The sequence below is a fragment of the Podarcis vaucheri genome, assembly GCF_965113315.1.
Source record: "Podarcis vaucheri genome assembly, chromosome: 17".
NCBI classification, from domain to species: Eukaryota; Metazoa; Chordata; class Lepidosauria; order Squamata; family Lacertidae; genus Podarcis; species Podarcis vaucheri.
This window is the reverse complement of record NC_138755.1, coordinates 9,937,955-9,952,638: the sequence shown is the minus strand read 5'-3', so window position 1 is coordinate 9,952,638 and position 14,684 is coordinate 9,937,955. Positions and strand designations below refer to the sequence as shown.

Below are 14,684 nucleotides of genomic sequence, written 5' to 3'. Positions count from 1 at the left end.
CGGCAGACCTGATAAGGAAACTGCGGCTCAGCCCCTTAACCCTTTCGCAGCTCCGCACGTTGGATGCCACAAAGGCTTGCTTACTTTTTTGAAGAAGGACTCAGGAAATGCAACCGTTTGAACGAGACCGGCGGACTAGCTGTGGGACCTTCTGATAAGATACTGTGATAGGAATTTTGAGGTCTTAGATATATGGTAATGTTCATAAGTGTACCAACCAAGCACGTACATAGATCAGCACAGGAAGACCAACCTGGAACCATTTTGATTCCTAAACTGAGCAAATGTTTTCTCTGCAAGGTCAAAGTGGGAAACCTCCCCATTGTCTCTTTCCTCACAAATCCTGTCTTAAGGGCACATTTAAAATATGAATAGGGTGTGAGCCTGTGATCTGGCCCAGAAACTCTTTATCATTACAAAAGACTGGCCAGGCTCCCCAGGGTATCCAGTCAAGTAACCTGCCAGCCAGGAGATAAACAACATTCAAATTTCTGTTTTAGACCGCCTTTTCTGTGATGTAGGTATGATGTATCTGAGGGGTGGTCTTAGGTTACACCCCTTCTGTGATGTATGTATGATGATTCTGGGGGTGGTCTTGATCTACAGGGTGGCAATTTGAAAAGTCCATATAAGGGCTTGCGCGCCATTGTTCTGGGTTCCTCCTCTCTCCTGCGGGTGAGGGGAGCACCCTGTTGCAACAGATCAATAAAGATCAAGCTTACTAGCTGCTTTGCTTCTCAATATTCTCTGGTTGGCCTCTGTTATTTTCTCCTACCAATAGGGAACCTATGTAAGGACTCTATATGGGCTCTTGGATACCCCCATAAGGGAAAAGACCAATTTTTGTTTACAACAATACAAAGCACAACAAAGTGGTGAGCCAAAAGCCAGCGAGGCTAAACCCGAGAGAAACAAAAAGCTGGCTTTTCCATATGAAAGGGAAGGCAAATGAAGAGGCTGCCATGGCCTATAAACCAGGAGTGTCCAAACTCTTTTCAAAGAGGGCCAGATTTCATGAAGTAAACATGCATGAGGGCCAACCAAAGTTGTTGACCTTTGTTGTTTAGGGTTGAAGTTGTTGACCTTTGTTAACGGAGAAATCCGAGGGCTCCCTTGGACAAAGAAAACAAGGACACCAGCCAGGAATACCAAAGCAAAACAGCAGCCAGTGGACTTGGTCTTTATTGAAGACTGCCATGATAGGACTCCCACCTGCCACCAGGCGAAACAAGATGGAAGCCCTGAACAAAAGAGAACCCAAACTTTTATTAGCTGCTAATCCCCATGTTACACCCCACCCAAACTACATCACTAATACATCATGGTTACATCATGAAAGGGGAGGTCTGGTGGCAGTAATCTGAGCATCCTGGACCCTGCCTCATGATTCCCCTTGCCCTCCACCAAACACCCATCAAGTGTAACAAAAGAGATACAGTATATGAATTTCTGAAGTTTCCCCCAGTGAGCCAGTACATAGATACATTTATCAGCGAATTGTTACATTTGGTATTGTGCAGCAGAGGCCCTTTGAATAGATAGGAAGAAACTGTGGTGAAGTGTTTTGTGGGGGCAAATCACAAAAGTCATTGTGCTGATTTTGGTAATGGGCTGCATTTGCATGATATCTGCTGGAGGGGCAACCCCCCCCAACCTATACAGAAATTCCTGCAACACCTTTTTTTAGCATTTTACCCCAGAGTTGATGACCTTTTTGTAGAACCATGGGAAAGAACTGCCTGTGGGGCTCAGATTAAACCGACCGGCAGGCCGGATTAGGCCCCGGATTAGGCCCCTGAAATGGACTTTGAACATGCCTGCTAGAAGCCTTGATGGTTAAATGAACCTCAACTTCAGACGCAATGCACGTCTCATGACCAAGGGCTGGATGTACAACAGGGCATGGCTGTTGCTTTCAGGCCCTGGTTGCTGGAAATTTCCAGCCTTCTAAATAATGCAGGACATGCCCCAGCCTTCTAAATAAAAGGGGGGAAAGGGAGAAGGAAGCTTTTTGAAATGTACCAATGATGGCACATGGGTTTCCATCAAAACATCATTATCACGTATGAGGGTAAAAATGCAGCACATATTAGAAGAGGAGAGGAGAGCCCGTGGGCATAGCTGGGGGAAGGATGGGCAGTTGCCCCCCCAAATAAATACAAATCTGAGGTTCTGCCTCCCTAACAAAAATCCTGGCTATGCCCATGGGCGAGCCTAATATCTCAAGCCTATAATGGCCTACCTAGAGGTATTTAACCTACAAAGTGTGTTGGTCACTTTAAGACAGGGGTCAGCAAACCTTTTCAATAGGGGGCCGGTCCACTGTCTCTCAGACCTTGCGGGGGCCAGACTATATTTTTTTGGGGGGGAACCCCCGAATGAATTTCTATGCCCCACAAATAACTCAGAGATGCATTTTAAATAAAAGCACACGTTCTACTCATGTAAAAAACACACTGATTCCCGGACCGTCCACAGGCTGGATTGAAAAGGAGATTGGGCTGTATCCGGCCCCCGGGCCTTAGTTTGCCTACCCATGCTTTAAGAGAAGCTTTCACCCTTTCGGGAACCAAGGACACAGAGACAAAGAGAGAGAGCATCTTAGAACCACTACAAGTACTAAACAGGCTTCTACCATAAGCCCCACTGTCTGCAGCCCAAACAACTGTATTTGTTGCTTCATGATAATTACCCCAAAAAGTGAGGAGGCAGATGGACAAGCCCAGATTGATAGCTGAAATTTCCAGGTCTTGAAAAGAAAGGGGCAGAACACCATTTGTTGTCACCTAGAGAGGGTTTCCCAACTTGGGCCACCAGCTAGGGGTTTTTTGTTTTTGTTTTGGACTACAATTCCCATCATCCCCAAATGAAGTATATGCACTCCACGATCGTGAAGCTCTTTCTTACATAACCACTGTTGGGAAAGGGTCCCAGTTTGCATGGCAAAATAAACTTCTGTCTGCTGCAAGCATCCTGTCTGTAAAACAGACTGGCCTTTGATAATACCCTAGTTAGGGCCTGAGATTTCCTACCCCTGCTTTAGTGTGTTCTCTGCACCCTCTCCAGCTTGCAGGTCCATTATATTCCCATGAGGGTTGGGAACTGTGTCCCACCCTATGTTGCTGGGTTCTGTTGTACTATTTGTCTTGAGGAACCCTGAAAGCTGCTTAAATAAAGACCAGGCTATATTTGGAAAGGCTGATATTCTGTGAGCTGGCCTAGTGGATAAAAATAATATAAAAGTGGGGCAGCATAGGAGGAAGCTAAATAACCTTATGGAGGGTGAATCACCCTGTCCAGATGGAATTAGCCAGAAGATGAATGTACTAGTAGGAAGGTGGCCAATCTAGTTCTTCTTGCCATTATAGAGAGTCAATGACCGAACATAGCTCTCTGGCTGACAACACCCATAATCCAGCCATAGATGTGTCTGCTGCTGCAGTCTGTGAATGTAGAGGCAATCCCATGCATGAAAGGACACCCAAATTCATAAGGTACAAGATTTTCAACCATAGCAACAGATGTAAAAAAATAAAGCAAAAGCCATGTGCTGTATAACGTAAATTGAGAATACAGGGGAAAGGGGGGGGGAGAGAAAGCAGCTTGGTGGAGGGCATCTGATGAGTATTATGCTCTTTCAGCTCATGTCACTTTATATATTTCTGCACATGCGCGGGGGCCAAGACCTACTTCTGCGCAAAATTGCGCAAGTCAAAAAAATGCAAAGCCGCAATCAAATAGTATAATAGTTTTATAACTTTTGTAAATCACTCAGAAGGCTTTGTTGATTGGCAGTATGAAAATGTTGGAAATGTATAAATAAATACCAGTTTCTTTTTTCCCCCAAACGGCACAAGTTTTGATCGTGCACTTTATGGAAGTGTTTGAGGGATACTTTGTCTCCCAAAGGCTTCTTCCAAGTTGCTGTGCTGTGTTTCTGCTGCCCAAATGCCTGTCAGAATGGCTGGACAGTTTGTCCTTTGTGACAAGTCATTCATTTTCTTTTTCATATATAATTTTTCTTAAATTTTCAATTTTGCAATTTCAAATAAACATTTACAAACTTTAAAATATCCAGTGACTTCCCTTCTTCTCTTTCCATGGTTCATTTTATGTATCATAAAATGTAAAGGTACCCCTGCCCGTACGGGCCAGTCTTGACAGACTCTAGGGTTGTGCGCTCATCTCACTCTAGAGGCCGGGAGCCAGCGCTGTCTGCAGACACTTCCGGGTCACGTGGCCAGCGTGACAAGCTGCATCTGGCGAGCCAGCGCAGCACACGGAACACTGTTTACCTTCCCGCTGGTAAGCGGTCCCTATTTATCTACTTGCACCAGGGGGTGCTTTCGAACTGCTAGGTTGGCAGGCGCTGGGACCGAACGATGGGAGCGCACCCCACCACGGGGATTCGAACCGCCGACCATGTGATCAGCAAGTCCTAGGCGCTGAGGTTTTATCCACAGCGCCACCCGCATCCCCTTTTACGTATCATACATACCTGCAAATTTTACCCCCCTGCACCCCCCACGCTACGCCACTGACTACAACTCCCATCAGCCCCAGCAAGCACAGTGAAGGTTGAGTATATACTACAAGTGAAGGTTGGGTATATACTACATAGTTTGCCACTGATATTTCATTTCCAGTTTTTCTTTTCTCCGTTTACTGCATTCATTGCTCTTCCCCTTGTAAGGGCCCAATGTCCATCTCCACCCCACCCCGGCCGCCTCATGAATTTCCATTCCTAACAGAATCTTGTGGAACTGACTCTGTGACTTGGAAGTACTGAATCACGGAGCCAGAACCTTTCCAGCGAAACGAGGCCTCCTGAAGACGTGGCGTGCGTCTGGTACAAGGTCACCCTTTTATTCCTGACAAGTTAATCCAGAATAAATATGACTTTCTGCTGCCACATGCAGAATCTGTGACTTAGAGCAGAACTGCAACTCTGCACTTAAAGCACACACACACATAGTAGTGGTGAAATCATGCTCTCTGAATCCTTTGAAGCATGATAGAAGCAAGGAAGGGTGGCAGGGAATAAAAGGCAGCCTAGAAAAGTGTAGGCTTGCTTCTGTGTTTTTATCAGGAGACTGATATGCAAGAACCATCAAGCCAATCTCTTCAAAGTGTAATCGCTTAACAAACTCAGCTACTTGCATTTTGTTGTTAAAGGAACAGGAATCGCAAAATAAGAATTCTGGTGGAAGAGTCTTCACATAATCTGCTGCTTCTTAAGATTGCCTTGGGTGTGCAGAAAGGAGGGACACAATCAGCATGAATGAACATACAGTGCCTTGAAACCAGTTGCAGAAGTATAAGATGGAGGACACCTGGCTTGCAAACAGTACATGTGAAAAGGATCTGGGGGTCTTAGGAGACCACAAACTTCATATGAGTCAACAGTGTGATGCAGAGGCAAGAAAAGCTAATGCTATTTTGGTTGCATCAACAGATGTACAGTGGTACCTCGGGTTAAGAGCTTAATTCGTTCTTGAGGTCTGTTCTTAACCTGAAGCACCACTTTAGCTAATGGGGCCTCCTGCTGCCACTGCGCTGCCACTGCACGATTTCTGTTCTCATCCTGAAGCAAAGTTCTTAACCCGAGGTACTATTTCTGGGTTAGGGGAGTCTGTAACCTGAAGCGTATGTAACCCGAGGTACCACTGTATTGTGTCAAGATCAAGGAAAGTAATTTGTTGTTGTTTAGTCGTGTCCGACTCTTCGTGACCCCCTGGACCAGAGCACGCCAGGCACTTCTGTCTTCCACTGCCTTCCGCAGTTTGGTCAAACTCATGCTGGTAGCTTCGAGAACACAGACCAACCATCTCGTCCTCTGTTGTCCCCTTCTCTGTGTACCCTCCATCTTTCCCAACATCAGGATCTTTTCCAGGGAGACTTCTCTTCCCATGAGGTGGCCAAAGTATTGGAGCCTCAGCTTCAGGATCTGTTCTTCCAGTGAGCACTCAGGGCTGATTTCCTTAAGACTGGATAGGTTGGATCTTCTTGCAGTCCATGGGACTCTCAAGAGTCTCCTCCAGCACCATAATTCAAAAGCACCAATTCTTCAGCGACCAGCCTTCTTTATGGTCCAGCTCTCACTTCCATACATCACTACTGGGAAAACCATAGCTTTAATTATACAGGCCTTTGTTGGCAGGGTGATGTCTCTGCTTTATAAGATGCTGTCTAGGTTTGTCATTGCTTTTCTCCCAAGAAGCATGCATCTTTTAATTTCGTGTGTCCAACATGCTACTGAGGAAGAGTGGAGGACAAGTACAAGTAGATTCAGAGCTGATGAAGTTGCTGGGCCAAAGCCGAAATGTCACTCAGTTGCGGATATGCCTGGAAGCGAAAGGAAAGTCCAATGCTGTAATGAAAAATATTGCATAGGAAAGTAATAGTGCCATTCTATTCTGCCTTGGTCAGACCACACCTAGAATACTCTGTCCTGTTCTGGGCACCACAATTTAAGGAGGATATTGACAAGCTGGAATGTGTTCAGAGGAGGGTGACCAAGATGATCAAGGGTCTGGAAACCAAGCCTTATGAGGAATGGTTGAGGGAGTTGGGTATATTTAGCCTGGAAAAGAGAAGACACAGAGGAGCTATGATTGTGATCTTCAAATATCTCGAAGGCTGTCACATGGAAGATGGAGCAAGCTTATTTTCTTCTGCTCTGGAGGGTAGGACTAAACATTAGGAAGATTACGACTAAACATTAGGAATAACTTTTTGACGGTAAGAGCTGTTTGTCCGTGGGACAGGTGGCCATCTGTCATGGATGCTTAAGCTGAGATCCCTGCATCACAGGGGGTTGGACTAGATGCCCTTGGGGTCCCTTCCAACTCTACAATTCTATGATTCCATGAAAGCCTCCAGAGCTGCTAGTTTCTAGTAGGTTTGTCAATGGCACTGGGGAGTCTGGAATATTTGGTGGAGTAGACAAGGTTAGTGGTGGAAAGTTTTGGACTGCAAATATTTCTTTTGAAGAATTATATGGCTCTGCCCATCTCCAGTGGCCAGGTACCGGAAGGGCTGATTGGACTGGCATAATCTCATTATTTCATGTCACAAGGCAGAGTTAAGGGTAGTGTACCAGCCAATGAGGGTGCAATGCACTCAGATTTATTTTGCATTACAGTTGTACCTTGGTTGTCAAATGGAATCTGTTCCAGAAGCCCCTTTGACTTCCAAAAACATTCTAAAACCAAGGCGCGGCTTCCAATTGGCTGGAGGAGCTTCCTGCACTCGATCAGAAGTTGCGTCAGACGTTCAGCTTCCAAATAACATTCATAAACCGCAGCACTCACTTTTGTTTGCGAGTCAAAACAGACGAGTACCAAGGTGTTCAACAACCAAGGTACGACTGTACCTTGATTTAATGTCTTCACCACATAAAAGAGGATGTGGATGAGAGGGGTATTGTGATTTTATTGTTTTCTGAATCAACATGCAGGCTCAGGCTGTATGCGGCCTGATCCATTGCTGCAGTCCTAACCCCAGCCAACTGGGAGTAAGGTAAAAGGTAAAGGTAAAGAACCCCTAGATGGTTTTAAGTCCAGTCAAAGGTGACTATCGGCTTGCGGTGCTCATCTCGCTTTCAGGCCAAGGGAGCCGGTGTTTTTCCACAGACAGCTTTCTGGGTCATGTGGCCAGCATGACTAAACCACTTCTGGCACAACGGAACACCGTGAGAGAAACCACAGCGCATGGAAACGCTGTTTACCTTCCCGCTGCAGCGGTACCTATTTATCTACTTGCACTGGTATGCTTTCAAACTGCTAGGTTGGCAGCAGCTGGGACAGAGCAATGGGAGCTCACCCCATTGCGGGGATTCGAACTGCCGACCTTCTGATCGACAAGCCCAAGAGACTCAGTGGTTTAGACCACAGCACCACCTGCATCCCCCACCTGGGAGTTAAGTACCACTGAATTAAACAGGACTTACAGTGGTGCCTCGCAAGACGAAATTAATTCGTTCTGTGAGTTTTTTCGTCTTGCGAATTTTTCGTCTTGCGAAGCACGGTTTCCCATAGGAATGCATTGAAAATCAATTAATGTGTTCCTATGGTCAAAAAAAGTCCAAACAAAGCCAAATTTGGTACAAAAAGAGTTTATTAAGTGCCCTTTAAAGTCACACATACTGTAAAGAGCATTTCAAAAATTGAAGGAACAATAATTTAAGTTTCTAAACATGACAGAAAAGCATTTAAAAATCACCAAAGTGTACTGTACATACATTTTTTAAGACTCTGGGGGACAACTCGAAGAAGGTTCCTCTTCCACTCTTTGCTTCTTGCTGAAGAACCTGTCCATGGTCTGCTGCTTCATCCGCCTTTTCAGCACCTCCCTGAAAGACGACATGACCCTCGTTTGCAAGGTCACGTGTCAGGTCCTTGTCAGGGTGGTGCCGCTGTGCAAAAGCCTGCACATCCTTCCACTTCTGGCAAATGTCCCTCAGTTCTTTGGAGGACAGCTGTTCCTCAGTTGCTTCCTCCTCTTCCAGCGAGGCCTGCTCCTGCGCAGCCTCTGCCTGCAGTTCGACCAGCTCCTGGGTGGTCAGCTCGTGGTCGTGCTCCTCCACCAGCTCGCTGACGTCCTCCTCTGTGACCTCCAGGCCCATGGTCCTCCCCAAGGAAACAATGTCCTGCACCACTGTTGACTCTGGTGCATCAGAGTCACTTGGTGCCACACAGTTCGGCCACAGGCTGCGCCAAGCACAATTCAAATTTCTCTGGCTGATCCCGTCCCAGGCCGTGGTGATCATCTTCAAGCAGATGACGATGTCAAAGTGGTCCTTCCAGAATTCCCGCAGGGTGATGTTGGTGCAATCAGTCACCTCAAAACATCGCCTGAAAAGCTCCTTGGTGTAGAGTTTTTTGAAATTGGCGATGAGCTGCTGATCCATCGGCTGGAGCAGTGGTGTGGTGTTAGGCGGCAGGAACATGATGCTGATGAAGCTGAACTCCTCCAACAAGTCCTCCTCAAGGCCTTTAGGATGAGCAGGAGCATTGTCCATCAGAAGCAAAGCCTTCAGCGGCAGGTCGTTGTCCAGCAGGTACTGTTTGACAGCAGGGCCAAAAGCAAGATTGACCCAGTCCACAAACAGCACACGTGTGACCCAAGCCTTACTGTTGGATCACCACATGACACTCAGCTGCTCCTTGTCGACCTTGTGTTTCTTGAAGGCCCGTGGGTTCTCCGAGTGGTACACCAGCAGGGGCTTGATCTTCAGGTCGCCGCTTGCGTTGGCACAGAAGAGCAGGGTCAGACGGTCCTTCATGGGCTTGTGGCCAGGCAACTTGGCCTCCTCCTGAGTGATGAAAGTCCTTTTGGGCATCCTCTTCCAAAACAGCCCAGTCTCGTCGCAGTTGAAGAGCTGCTGTGGAACGTAGCCCTCCGTCGTCACAACCTCCAGGAACTCCGCTGCAAAGTCTCCAGCCGCAGGAACATCAGAACTGGCAGCCTCTCCATGCCTGACCACGCTGTGGATTCCAGATCTCGTCTTGAACCGGTCAAACCGGTCAAACCAGCCTCTGCTTGCCTTGAAGACTTCTGAGGTTCCTGGCTGATGCCGGACGAGGTCTGCGTGCAAGGCCTTGGCCTTCTCACAAATGACGGCCTCCCTCACTGTGTCCCCTGCACGCTGCTTCTCTTCTAACCAGATGAGCAGCAACTTCTCCACCTCCTCCAGAACAGCTGGGCGGTTCTTCACAATCCTGGTGACTCCCTTGGCCACATCAGTCGCAAGGATCTTCTACCTCATCTTCAGGATGGTCCCGATGGTTGATGGATTCCTCCCGTACTCCCTGGCGAGGTCTGTCACACGCATTCCACCGTCGTGCTTCCGGATGATCTCCTTCTTCATTTCCAGCGTAACCTTCTCCTTCTTCCTCTCGCCGGCCTCTGCAGCAGCAGTCTTCTTGGGCCCCATGGCAGCACAGCTCCTACCTTCGCAACCCCCCCCAAAGCAACCCCCCCAAAAAAAATCAGTGCTTCACATGCAAAAAATTCAAAAGCACCAAACCTCCCAGAAAACACACAAGCTTCCAGATTCTTGCAAACCCCTCCCCAACACCAAGTCCTTGAATTCCAAACACCCCAACCCAAAATCCAAGACGCCCAAAAAAAGTTTTAAAAGTTTAACTTACCAAATGGCTGCAAAAGAAGTTTTGGAAAAGCTTCAAAAATCACAAAAGTCTTCAAAAACCTCAAAAAAGGCTACCACACCGCATGCTATGAGTTGCTCCTCGAAGTCAAGTCACAACTGCACCTCTTCAAGCAATGCACCCTGGGTATTAACGATTTTAAGAAAAAGGAAACAAACTTGCAAGACGTTTTTGTCTTGCGAAGCAAGCCCATAGGGAAATTCGTCTTGCGAAGCAACTCAAAAAATGAAAAACTCTTTCGTCTTGCGAGTTTTTCGTCTTGCGAGGCATTCGTCTTGCGAGGTACCACTCTACTTCTGAGTGGACTTGGTTAGAGTTGTGCAGCAAATCCTATTGAAGTTCTTTGAACAAGACTCAGAAATAAGTTCTATTCACTTGGGACTAACTTCCAAGGAAGCATGACTGGGATTGAAGCCTTAAAACCAGTTATGAAACACTATTTCTTCCTTCTATAAGAATTACTGTAAAAAAAAGATAGAAAATGTAACTGCTTTGGAGATGTCAATCTATGTAGATTTTCCAGAAAACATAATAGCAAAAACCAAGATAATAAGAGGCCAGTGTTTCATAAATGTTGGATGAAAGTAGAAAGAAGTGTTGATTTGTTCTGCAGCTTAAAATCCCTAGACAGGCATCAAGCTCATTGAATGGCCTTGGGGCAAGTCATTGTGGTAAAATCATTATGCGCTTGTGCCTAATCTGTGTTATGTGATTAGATCACTATATGTCTCCCTTGTCTTTAGAGGGCAGCATCAGGAGAAGCAAAACTGATTCTGTTCCACACCAAAACTTTACAAGGTGTCAATCCTGTGCCATAGAAAGACTGGTGAAAGGAAGATATTGGCTGAAAATCTAATAAAAGGGATATAAAGTACGGTGTAGGGACGTGGGTGGCACTGTGGTCTAAACCACAGAGCCTAGGGCTTGCCGATCAGAAGGTCGGCGGTTCAAATCCCCGCGATGGGGTGAGCTCCCATTGTTCAGTCCCTGCTCCTGCCAACCTAGCAGTTCGAAAGCATGTCAAAAAGTGCAAGTAGATAAATAGGTATCGCTCTGGTGGGAAGGTAAACGAAGTTTCCATGTGCTGCTCTGGTTCGTCAGAAATGGCTTAGTCATGCTGGACACATGACCCGGAAGCTGTACGCCGGCTCCCTCGGCCAATAAAGCGAGATGAGCTCCGCAACCTCAGAGTCGTCTGCGACTGGACCTAACGGTCAGGGGTGCCTTTACCTTTACCTAAAGTACTGTATGTATGCAGTCATGAATGAAAGCAATATGTGTCTTAGCCACATGACTTAGTGTTATAGCCTATCCGTGTTTACTTGGGAGGAAATCCAGCTGTGTCTGTGCAACAGGGTTTACTTCCAGTTCCAGGTAAGTGTTGCAGCATCTGAAAACCAAAACTGTAAATGTTGAGATCATTGATGGAAGCCTAGGCTACAGATCAAGCAAGCAATAACACGGGCCTCTTTTAGCTACTATGGGTACTGCAAAAATCAGCTGTCATCGCACCAACACCTTCCATTGCTCTAAGGTGGCCAACTTCTTTTATTGGCCTCTGCTCCTATGCCTTTAACAGGAGTTAAAAAGTGGTAGCGTTTATCTCCATATAGGGAACCGTGTCTCCTTCTGATTTCTGTGAATTACTGCCAAATGCACAATAACAGGCCAGGCAGACGTGTTTTTCCTGGGTTGTTGGGAATCTTGCAGGGTATACAAGGTGTGAAGCACAGATGTGCTCAGAAACCCCACTGTTGACGGCTCCTGTGCACTTAGCTGGAATAACTAGATACTATTTCATGAATCCCTCCATTTTGATTACTAACAAGCCTCTTTAAATCTACAGGACTGTCAAGGATTAGCTTACAGATAGGTAGCCGTGTTGGTCTGCCATAGTCAAAATAAAAAAATTCCTTCCAGTAGCACCTTAAAGACCAACTAAGTTAGTTCTTGGTATGAGCTTTCGTGTGCATGCACACTTGGTATCTGAAGAAGTGTGCATGCACACGAAAGCTCATACCAAGAACTAACTTAGTTGGTCTTTAAGGTGCTACTGGAAGGAATTTTTTTATAAGGATTAGCTTGTATATCCTTCCCATTGCTCAGCTGCTGCTGCTGCTTTTTAATTTTCTAATTTATACTTTTCAGGCTTATACATTTCACTAATTTTACAATCATTTTTGACATTTCAAAACTTGACGTCCTTCCCCTCTTTCTGCGGTTCCTTAAATTTATTTTTACTATCTTCTGCATATCCAAATTAACTTAATTTGCTCATTTATTCATCTTCTTTAAATATACACTCTTATGAAACTGCAGGTTATTACGATAATCCTGACAATGTTCTTATTTGTTTATCTGTAAATATTCAACAAACCATTTCCATTATTTTATTAAAAGGTTTGTTATCTTGATTTCTTATTCTTCCGGTAGGTTCCACCATTTCTGCATATTCCATAAGTTTTTGTATCTGTTCTTCCTTTGCTGGGACTTCTGCTTCTTTCCAAAAAACGACTTTTGCTCAGCTTCTTGGGATGATTCCCAGCATTCATCAGCCTTTTTCTTTGGATGTGAAGGTGCGCCTTTCCCAAGCAGATGCACATACTCTCACACACACCCATTGATGAACAGCCTCTTAGTTGTCATTCATAGCCCTCTTGATCAGATACCATGAAAACATGGAATATGTTCCCTTCTGCTTCTTCCTGACTGCCTTACCAGGCTCCAAGGAATACTGGAGTGATCCCCTTCTCCTGGGAGGTTCTGTGTACTTCCCATGTTAGGACTGATCAATATGGATTTAGGTATACCAGTAAGCTGTTTTAGTTTATTTTATTCAGTATTATTCACCTATTTCCCCTCCTTATATTCTTTCTCAATAAAGCTTGATTACCGGTAATTTGCCTCTCAGGTGGAGTGGATTCCTGTACTACTCAAAGGACAGAGTTTCTTCCATGCTGCCTGTGGCATCTGGGTTATAGAATCATAGAATCGTAGAATTGGATGGGATATCAAGAGTAATCTAGTCCAAGCCCCTACGATGCAGGAATCCATGACAGAAGGCCATCCAACATCTGCTTAGAAACCTCCACCATCTTCCAAGGGAGTCCATTCCACAGCTCTTCTTCTTCTTCTTTGGCGATCACTCATAGCCGAGTAAAATTGTCTTCCATAAACACGGTTTTAACAACGAGTCCGTAAATGACTGTGAAGGCCACTTCTGGATCCACACATCCTTCCACAGTGGGTACATTGGTTTCCAGGCAGGAGCTGATCACGGTGTGGATTTGCCAAGTGTGCCTTCCTCCTAGCACGTTTCTCCCTTGCATCCTGAGTTCGAGTGTCTTCATAGCCCATGACACCTTTGGTAAAGGCTGTTCTCCAACTGGAGCACTCGCAGGCCAGTGTTTCCCAATTGTTGGTGTTTATACTACATTTTTTTAGATTTGCCTTGAGACAGTCTTTAAAGCTCTTTTGTTGACCACCAGCACTACGCTTTCCATTTTTAAGTTCAGAATAGAGTAGTTGTGCATCTGCACAACATGACCAGTCCAACAAAGTTGAGGTTGAAGAACCATCGCTTCGACACTGGTGATCTTTGCTTCTTCCAGCACACTGATATTAGTTTGCCTGTCTTCCCCAATTATGTGTAAAAAATTTTGGAGACACCATTGATGGAATCTTTCGAGGAGTTGGAGATGGCGTTTATAAGTGGTCCATGTTTCACAAGCATACAGTAAGGTTGGTAGTACAATAGCTTTGTAAACAAGCATTTTGGTTCTCCTGTGAATGTCCCAGTCCTCAAACACTCTGCACTTCAGTCAGGAGAAAGCTGCACTCACAGAGCTCAGGCGATGCTGGATTTCGGCATCAATGTTGGCCCTTGTAGAAAGATACAGTGGTGCCTCACAAGACGAAATTAATTCATTCCGCGAGTTTTTTCGTCTAGAGAATTTTTCGTCTTGCGAAGCACGGTGTCGGAAAAGTTTTGGAAAAGCTTCAAAAATCACCAAAAACCTCAAAGAAGGCTACCACACAGCGTTCTATGAGTTGCTCCTCGAAGTCAAGTCGCAACTGTATTAACGGTGTTAAGAAAAAGGAAACAAACTTGCAAGACGTTTTCGTCTTGCGCAACAAGCCCATAGGGAAATTCGTCTTGCGAAGCAGCTCAAAAACCGCAAAACCCTTTCGTCTAGCGAGTTTTTCGTCTTGCGAGGCATTCGTCTTGCGGGGCACCACTGTAACTGCCTAGGCAGGAGAAGTGTTCGACATTTTCCAACGTTACACCCTTGAGTTGGATTTGTGGCACTGCAGAGGGGTTATTTTGTACTTGTTGGTGCAGCACTTTGTTTTTTTGGATGTTGAGTGATTACTGTTTAGTTGGAATCTCCTCTCTGGTAGCATGAATCCATTGGTTTGGGTCCCACCCTCCAGAGCAGGAGAAAACAAACTTGCTCCGTCTTGCATGTGACAGCCATTTAGATATTTGAAGATGGTTTAAATCAAATGGGA

At 45.7% G+C, this 14,684-nt stretch overlaps 2 long non-coding RNA genes across 2 annotated transcripts in view; one reads left to right on the top strand and one right to left on the bottom strand.

Annotated features, from left to right (window-relative positions):
• LOC309522167 overlaps positions 1–14,684 on the top strand; it is a 233,678-nt gene that overhangs the window by 160,608 nt on the left and 58,386 nt on the right. The gene's annotated exons all lie outside the window — the stretch shown is intronic.
• Positions 9,638–14,396, bottom strand: LOC309522434. The gene is made up of 3 exons (XR_014215096.1): positions 14,281–14,396; positions 10,155–10,252; positions 9,638–9,954 (listed from the first exon to the last, which is right to left on the bottom strand). It is a non-coding gene; the product is annotated as an uncharacterized lncRNA (long non-coding RNA).